Below are 10,923 nucleotides of genomic sequence, written 5' to 3'. Positions count from 1 at the left end.
GGTTTTATCAGAGGACAAAAGAATGTCCAATAATATCAGTACTTCTAACACATATACTCACACAAACTCGATGGTGCCAAGTCCTTCTTTGGGTGCCTGCCAATAATAAGCAAGTTCTTCTTTGTCTTCATCATTAGCATGTGTAAGTGTATCACTCTTCCCTGAACACGTCATAAGTTTAGTCTTTTGAGGAGGGCTTACAAAACGGCCGACGGGTTCGTTCGATGATTGCCCAACACGTCGTGCTTGCAACATAATGCCTTTATAACTACCACCAACTATATAAACTGAAAAATATTGTGAGCTGTCGGTCAGATCTTGCTAAAAGTTATGTTATCAATTGCAATAATGTACAGGAAAAACTGCTAAAAGATCTTAAATCTATATTTTAAAAATGATATAATAGCTTTTACATCAGTTCTTTTATGGACTTAGTGAGCAATATTTACGACAGTGGTCCAATTGCAGGAGAAGATGAGGTAGGGGATCAGAGGGCGCGAAAACATTTTTGGATACAAAAAGGGCGCTTGAAATATTTTGCTATTGATTTGTGACTCCTTGGACAAAATTAAACATCAGGAGCGGTCCCTGTACGTTAGCAATCTTTGGCCACTTTGATGCAATGATATATACTTCATTTTCCTGTATTTAATACAGGTGATAGCCATTACAATATGCGTTTGTGTCTGCCTTGATATCTGTGTGTGTGTGTGTGTGTGTGTGTGTGTGTGTGTGTGTGTGTGTGTAGAGAGAGAGAGAGAGTTGAAATGAGGGCAAACGCCTGGTAATGTGTACTGAGGGTACACATTATCTTGACGACCATGTTAAAGTACACTATAGTTATAAATTATGTGTATGGTTCGATACCTTATGGCTCTACATGGCCTTCACGGTAGGAGGAGTGACCCCCACCCCTCTCCTACAGCTAAAAATCGAGAAAAGTTAAAGTCAATTGTCATGTGCATTGCTATTTTAATTTCAGACCACTAAGGCAAAAAAGTTGTTTGGTTCCGGTTACGTATTCGAGAAAAATATTAACACAATCGCGAAAATCGTGAAGTCTCGCAAAAAACAGTAGGTGCGGAAAATGTCATCAACTTAAAAAAACAATATAAAACTATTCTTCCAATCTGTAATGGCTGTACATCTGATAGGAAGAAATAAACAACACAGAGGCCATTTGGAAAGCAATGGAAACATGAACTAGACACTCACACATGAAAAAAAAAAATATGATAAAATAAAAAATAAAAATCTACCTATTCTAAAATTGAATGTAATCGGAACCACACTATTTTGTACGCCTAAGAACTAGATCATAGATGCAAACTGAATAGCTTATGCCTAATTTAACCAGATTTACACTGAATGCCTCCTGTCATGGCAAAACCATGGATTACACACTTTGCTGGAATTCAAAATTCTGAACTATAGGTATTATACTTGATGTATCCTTTAATTTGTAAATTAATTAGATGAAACTATATGAAATGTGGAGCTTGCATAGTTAACAAATTGCCCATTTATCAAAATAAATTATCAATTATGCACTTTAACTTATGATTATAAGCTACACCAACATTCTTTTAAAGGACACATCGCGACATGCACTTCTTTACCATCAATGCATATACTAAATTATCTGAAATTTTAATTTGCATTCTAAATATATTGCCTAATTATTAAACATTATACAAATGACACATCACAACAAAAAACCTATATAACAAACTTCATAAAACACATACGATTTGTTGTGGTTGATATATGTACCAAGCTAATTGAAATTTGAAATTTGCATTCTAAAGATAAAGCCTAATTACCTATAATCATTAATTATGCAAATTACTCATTTGAACTAAATACTATGACAACAGGGTTCATAGGACATGTGTGCTTATTATGGTTGATGTATGTACCAAATATTGCTGAATTTGAAGTACACATTCTTTAGATATGCTTAAGTACTGAAAGTAAATAACAAAGCAAATCACTCATTAAAAGTAACAACTACACCAATTAGCTTTTGTAGTCAATATTCGCATTGTTATGGTTGCTGTATCTGCACTATCTTTATCTGCGTAATTTTAAGTGTGCATTCTTTTCTTTTTTTTCATGTTTCTTTTTTAGCAAATGAGTCATTAAAACTAAAAGCTGCATTTAATCACAATTTCCTTTTGTGAAAGTGTGTCAATAGGCTGTCAAACTGAGTCAACTGTTGTGATTATTATAAAGTGATTTCCAAAACAGTTTAGACCGAGTGATTTATCAAAATGAAAAACCTTGCGAGTTCATTTGAAAATACACATGGATAATTACTTACTCAACACTATTTCATTATTTCTCTAAAACACATTCTTATATTACAAGAGGTATTCTTGGGTTTTTTTTATTTGAATCATTATCAAAACCTATAAGGTTACAAATCCTGTTTTTTTTTTATGTGTTTATCCACTTTATAAAAACTATCATCTCTTTTTAAATTAAACAGAAACAATCGTTTATCCGGTGATGTTTTAATTCCTGCATTTAATATTATACTACTTATTGGGAAATATCCACTACGTAAATAATTCAAAAAAATTCATGTATTGCAAGATATGATAAAGTATGTGATGATATAAACGTGGAACCAGCTAAATCTTGTTAAAAAAACCTTTTACATCAAAATCGATATAGTATAGTTTCTGTGTGTTATGCTGTAGTTCACTAATATCTCTACTGTATCCATTAAAATATGGTGTCAACATCCAATTCACATCTTAATTGGGTTATATCTTGATTAAGTTTGGGTTTAACAATTGGTTTTAGATTAAATACTCATTTTTATTTATTTAAAGCATATAGTTTTATGTTTTCTTCTTTTTTGCTCTTATCTATACTATCTACATCTTTCAAATCAATAATCGATAAATTTTGTGGATCCATATATATATGGAGAGAGAAGTAATGTTTTATTCTTCATTGGTACTTAGCCAGCCACCATCCATCTTGATTTGGGACAAAGACGTTATCACTGTGATTACTGATTGGGAGGAGACACCTCCAAAGGTGAAAACTTGTTTGAAAATAAGACCATGTAGTAGGCCATTTAGAAGCATCAAATGTCAAACCATGTACATAATTTAAAGTCTTACAATGCTTGGAATATGGTATTAAAATACCAGAGAAAATTATACGCAGTACATATTATCTGGCTATGAAGTGTAGTTTGCTGTGGCGAAGCTGAAAGATATATTGTGGATATGCAATAATTTGATTCCAAAAATCAGAATTTTGATGGCCCAATGACTTAAATGTCGTAAATTTTGCTCATTTATTTAGTGCACGTTGGATATGCAACAGCTTAGTTTAATCTAATTCACTTATGTATGCATCATCAGAGCCAAGTAAACCATTGTATAAGATAATATATTATAAGGAATTGACTCAAATGTATATGGTTACATGTAATCTAGTTCCTATATGTACCTGTTACGATTACTACATCTGAGAAGAGATGATCATAGTAAATTGTAATGCGTACAGATAGGACTTAGACTAGGTCACATGTATTTAGAAAATATAAAAGCCTTAAATAATGTTGAAACAAAGTGTGTATAGTAAAACAGCAGCCATTTTACTGATATGTGAAGGCCACATGAGGATATACAATGTATTGCCCATCACCAAACAAAACAAATTGAAATGTTGAAGTTTTTTTATTTTTTCTGTACATACATACATACATACATACATACATACATACACACACACATACATACATACATACATACATACATACATACATACATACATACATACATACATACATACACACATACATACATACATACATACATACATACATACATACATACATACATACATACATACATACACACATACATACATACATACATACATACATACATACATACATACATACATACATACACACACACACATACATACATACATACATACATACATACACACACACACATACATACATACATACATACATACATACATACATACATACATACATGTACATTGTGTATGCATAGTGTGTTTGTGTGTATGTGTGTGTGTGTGTGTGTGTGTGTGTGTGTGTGTGTGTGTGTGTGTGTGTGTGTGTAAGTCTATGGGGGCATGGAAAAAAATCAAGAACTTGCAGGGGGTCCATCAATTTTTTCCAAGCTTTTGTAGGGCGGGGGGCCATGAAAGAAATACATAAGGAAAAAGGGAAATCCTCCGGGGTCCCCCTGGAAGTAAAATCTGGGCACTCCCTTAGGTGGAAGGGTTATGATGCTAAATTCAACAGTTGGAAACAATGGAAAACATAATAAGAATATAATATATAAATGTTAGAGAGAAAAGAATAGAGACAGGGATAGTGTTAACATTTAAACAAATACAAAGAGCTGGTTGGGTTCACATTTGAACTTGAACGGTGTACTTTGGGGAAAAAGAATCGGTATATTTTAGTTGCAAACCCTGGTATGAAATTGAAGGATGAACAATTATACCAGATTATCCTAGGGTTTGATAAAATAATGTGAGAAACAGAATTTCTTTAAGAAGGTGGAATTTGAGAGTTTGTTTCCTGATCCTCAAGATAACCAAGAAGTTCACTATCTTAATGAGTATTGGGTGTTGAAAATTTACAGGATACTGAAAATCGCCATATATTTCAAGATAAATACGGCAGTTTTGTCTTTGTTTTTTTGTAAGTATATTATTTATGCCAGAAGGTATGTTTAGGGGGGTCAAACACCAACAGCTAAGACAGAAAATAAACCAATAACAGTGGTGGAAGGAAATTGTCCTTTAGATTTCACATTAATTGAAAACAAAAATTATGATTTACATCAGCCATTAGATAAGACACTAGATTATGAGGGTGGGGATATTTTTGTGAATATGGATATCTATGTCTCACGTATGGAACATTTTGCAATAATATTACGAGATATAATAACATGTTACAGCCCATTAAACTTTGATGTGCATATAGCAAAATCCCTATGCGGAATAAGCATCAAAGATCATTTATTTAATGACAATATCCCACCACAGATAAGATCATTTTGCAGATTTCATGTTTAATTTATTATACTATAAGACGGATTCTTTATAAAATGAGGAGGGAGGTGTACAAGCTATGCATGCATTACCATCTGACAGTGTTTTCAATAAGTTTGACAATCCATACGATGAAGCATTCTATCATATGATCTGTGATTAATTTGGAATACATTATAATACAGATTTTCGATTAAAATATTACAAAAGTGGTAATAATGGGTTAGGGAACGGTTACTAGTATATTGCACTTAAGTCTGGTCATTTAAAACAGTTTGGTGATATGTTTAATGGTACAATGTATATGGAATCAGGTGATGAACATAAGACATACATTAATTGGATATTTGTTTTTGATAAACAGATACATAATATAGATTCATCACGTGTACAATGGTCTTATTTCAAAAAGGACAATTATGAACCATATAACAACTTTATTCCTGAAAAGGGTAAAGGTTTAATGAAAGCTGATCTTAAAACCTCTAAACCAAAGCATAGAGGTATGCATTTACTGTGTGTTATTTAGTCTGGCGAATACAAGAACTTCAATATATAGTTCGTGCATCAGGTGGAGCACAAGAAACAAGGAGAGAGTTTTTGAACCTATTAGCGCCTTAAAGTAGTGGAGTTATCATCAATAGAGATATATAGTAGATAGTATAACAATATTTCAATCAATAATAGATGCAACAAATGTACAATTGAATTTAGCAATTTCTCCATCTTTATGGCTTTTACGCAGTAGTATGATACACAAATGACTATAGCTGATATAACAATGTTTAAAAACAAGCTACAGAGAATATGAAATTCTAAACAATGATGTAACAATATCTGGTAATTACAAATGGAAGGACATGATGATCCTATAAAAACAAATGTACTACAAATTTAAATAACAACAGGTATTTCAGGAAACAAAGAAGAATATAATGGTGATCCAATACATGACTATACAATGATTGGTATAATATTGTCAACACTGATATTATCACATATAATTTTGTAATCTTATTGTATATACATGGCAGATTTTATTGAAATGAAACCTATTGAAAATATAGAATTACAAGAGTTTGATGATATAGATAATGAAGAAAACCTTGTTACATCATTTATAGAAGCTCAATCATTATCTGAATTACAACAATATGAAGATCAAGGTGCAATGGTTCCAGCTTCAAAACCAATAAATAAGTGGGAAGATAAAAGATTAAGTAATGTTAAAAAAGCAATGGCAGAAGAATAGAGCTTAGATATTGATACTATTAATAATAAATTTACATTTCCTGGAAACAAACGATTCATGGGTGGATATGAAATGTATTTTATTGCCAAACGTGTTAGAGGTGAGTCACTAAAATTACGAGTAACTAATTAAGATAATATCGTGTGTTGTAGTATTTAGACAACAAACATTAGATGACTGGAACAAAGAAAATCTAGAATATACAGCTGAGACTAATGAACTAGAATTAGCTAATAAGTCACTCACAGAATTATACACAAAATTTGTAAATAATTTTAATAATAATCACTTTGTAAATAATGTCAATAATAATAATCACTTTGTAAATAATGTCAATAATAATAATCACTTTGTATATAATGTCAATAATAATAATCACTTTGTAAATAATGTCAATAATAATAATCACTTTGTATATAATGTCAATAATAATAATCACTTTGTAAATAATGTCAATAATAATAATCACTTTGTAAATAATGTCAATAATAATAATCACTTTGTAAATAATTTTAATAATAATCACTTTGTATATAATGTCAATAATAATAATCACTTTGTATATAATGTCAATAATAATAATCACTTTGTATATAATGTCAATAATAATAATCACTTTGTAAATAATGTCAATAATAATAATCACTTTGTAAAAATTGTTAATAATAATAATCGCTTTGTAAATAATGTCAATAATAATAATCACTTTGTAAATAATTTTAATAATAATCACTTTGTATATAATGTCAATAATAATAATCACTTTGTAAATAATGTCAATAATAATAATCACTTTGTAAATAATTTTAATAATAATCACTTTGTATATAATGTCAATAATAATAATCACTTTGTATATAATGTCAATAATAATAATCACTTTGTATATAATGTCAATAATAATAATCACTTTGTAAATAATGTCAATAATAATAATCACTTTGTATATAATGTCAATAATAATAATCACTTTGTAAATAATGTCAATAATAATAATCACTTTGTAAATAATGTCAATAATAATAATCACTTTGTAAATAATTTTAATAATAATCACTTTGTATATAATGTCAATAATAATAATCACTTTGTATATAATGTCAATAATAATAATCACTTTGTATATAATGTCAATAATAATAATCACTTTGTAAATAATGTCAATAATAATAATCACTTTGTATATAATGTCAATAATAATAATCACTTTGTAAATAATGTCAATAATAATAATCACTTTGTATATAATGTCAATAATAATAATCACTTTGTAAATAATGTCAATAATAATAATCACTTTGTAAAAATTGTTAATAATAATAATCACTTTCTAAATAATTTTAATAATAATAATCGCTTTGTAAACATTCTTTAATAATATTGTCACTTTCTAAATAATGCCTTAAGCTTGTCACGATAATAGTGCCGTACAATTACAGACCTATTTCGGCACAACATTCCCATATAATTTCCTCAACTCAATTTCGAAGTGCCCGGTCAGTTTCTCCAGGCGTGGGGGTGGATTTTACCATTAGGCAGACGAAAGGTCACTTACCCCATCTCTGTAAAACCAAAAACAGGCCGAACCCCCCCCCCCCGCCCCACCCCCATATATCATATTTACATGACAGGTATTTGACTCAGAGTGGACTGCTTGACTAAATACTTTAAATGATGGCATCCGAACTAATTTAGACGATCACACGGTAAATATTCAAAAAGTTTAATAGCACCTTCAAAGTAAAAGGTAGGCGTGAGAGCTTTGTATTGGGCATATATACACCTCTCATGGGGTCCCGGAAGATCTGGAGGTTTATTAACACTTAAAGCTAATTTGTAGGGTATTGAGACCGTTTGGGACAATAATTGCCAGGCTTTATAGAAGACAACACCAACATGTAAAGATAACAAGTACATGCTAGTAATAGTACATTCTTATCAGCGCATTACGCAACAGCCTCAATGCGCTTTACAGAACTAAAAAAAGAATAAGCACCATGAAGGGTTCAACAGTAAAAACGTCCAACATAAAAACAGAGAGACCTTAAAAACTGTTAAAACCTAATATCCAAGATGAAGCAACTTTAAAACTATCACAATGGCAAGTAAAATGTTAGGTAAAAGAATTAATTTTGCAAAAAAACTTGCAATTCACTAAAAATCGAATCTCATTGATTACTGTTAAAAGTACAACATGTCCTAAATGTTTGTGAACAAGTATGTCTTTAGTTGTGACTCGAATGTTTCAATCGATACAACTCTCCTAATGTGGATTGGGAGAGTGTTCCATAACTTAGGACCGGCAACAGAGAAGGCGCGATCTCCGTACATAGTAGTTGCAGCACGCGGAATGGCAAGTATAAGCTGAGTGCTGGAACGTAAAGCACGCATTGGCTTGTGAACGGATAACAGTTCAGTGATGTAGGATGGTGATGTAGTTTGTTGACAGCCTTGTAGGTAATAAGCAAGATTTTGTACATAATGCGTTGAAGTACAGGCAATATATGAAGGTTGCGTAATACTGGTAAGACATGATCATATTTGCGTAGTTTGACAACAAGTCTAGCAGCTGTGTTTTGTACATGTTGAAGTTTGTGGATCTCTTTGTCTGCTAATCCATAGAGGATGGAATTGCAATAATCCAGCCTAGAGGTAACAAATGCATGGATTAGTCACTCAGTACTGGTGTTGTCGAGGTACTCCGAATTTAGCCGATCGTTCGAATGGCTATTAGGGAATCTGCTCTGCAGATGTTATAATACATGACAAGTCATTCTAAGTTCCGAATCAAGTATAACCCCAAGGTCACATGTTGTGGATGATGTGTTGACAGTGTTGTCCCCAATTGTGATATTGTGACATCGTATAGGAATGGTCTTACTGAAACGAGATGAGAAGTGGACTATCTCTGTCTTTAACAGTCATTGAGTTTTAATTTGTTCGATGTTCGTATATCAGCAATGCATTCTTCAATGCTTGAGACTCTGTTCATGTGTTGTGATCGTTTCATCATCTGGTAAAGTTGAGAGTCGTCAGCATACATCATAGATTGTATTTCGAAATAAGTTCCTCCAAGGGTGCGACATACATGGTAAATGGTATGGAGCCTAGAACTGATCCTTGTGTAACTCCGAATTTTAAACTATGACAGGCAGACTTTGCATTATTTAATGTTACATGTTGTGTTCGATGCTGGAGTCTAAACAGCTTATGCATTGTCTATTGACATTTGATGGTCAATCGTGTCAAATGCTGCAGATAGATCTAATAGAACAAGTATAACATCTTGGTGTCCATCAATAGCATGAAGAATAATAATAATGTTAATTTAGAACTGGTATCTCAACACGATGTAAAGAAAATCATCATGTCTTCGCCTCCAAAATCCTGCTCCCTCGACGTCATCCCTACCTGGCTGCTACGAGATGAATCTATACTTCACTCTTTACTACCTGTGATCACGTCAATTATGAATTCGTCACTACGTACTGGGCGTTTTCCAAAAGTGATGAAACATGCTATCGTCAAACCCTTACGTGACACACACACACATTTCGACCCCCGATACAAAACCTTCCTTACGGAAGGTAAAAAAGTAACTACATGGTCAAAAAAGATTTATTAGCATCTTGAGAGTAAGAGGTTGGGGAAAGTTTTTAGAGTGGGATATGTCCACCTCTTGTAGGGGTTCTAGGGAAGCTCTGGAAGCTCTGGAAGTTTTGTTATTCTTACAAACTTGTAAAGCCTATTTTTAGGCTATTCAGACCCTTCAGACAATACCTTCCAAGATTTACAAGACATCACCATCAAGTATCAGAAATTAAACTATTCTTTACACAAAGGGTTGAAACATGTTATTTAAAAAGGTTATCGATATCATTATTGAAAAGATCAGCACATCTGATGGTTGTATCATTGCCAGAGGGGGAGTTGGCATTGCTATTGCAGATATAGTAAAGTCACTGGTATGTTAGAACATTAGGTGCTTATACCTACTTTGTATAACGGAAACTGGAATCTGATTAATGTAGGGATTTGTAGTGTCGATAACATGCAGTGTCCGAAATAGAAAGAGTAGTATTCCCTTCTGACAAGTTCATACTGAAGAATAGTGTGCACATTTTGACTGACAATGAGGATGATAGCGTACGTTTTTTCCCGAGGGACTAGCCAGTCACACCAAAACAGTCTCGTTTGGCTAGTCCCGAGGGGAAACAAACGTACGTCATCGCCGAATAATGTCAGTCAACATGTGTTTTATAACACACCGAACAAGAATCATACACCACAGCACACTAAAATAATTATGGCAAGCACAGTTTGTTTGCATTTCGTTCAATAACCGTGAGAGTTGTCCCAATAACGGGCCAATAGTTCTCCAAAATGCCAACCGCTGTCTTGAGTACTGTCTTCGTTTTTTTAGAGTCTCTCTCAGAGATGATGTTGGCCAACTCTTCTTCCGAAATTTCGACGAATCGAGCAAAGATTTCACTGCTTTGGCTGCTCCTTGCTTTCGTAGTCACAGACGAGCCAGACACGTTTACAATTTGTTGTTCTTTGAAAATATCGTCTGTATTTGCGCGCATATATGACATCATCATGAG

The sequence above is a fragment of the Glandiceps talaboti genome, chromosome 8 (genome assembly GCF_964340395.1).
Source record: "Glandiceps talaboti chromosome 8, keGlaTala1.1, whole genome shotgun sequence".
NCBI classification, from domain to species: Eukaryota; Metazoa; Hemichordata; class Enteropneusta; family Spengelidae; genus Glandiceps; species Glandiceps talaboti.
Note: the sequence above shows the minus strand (reverse complement) of the source record.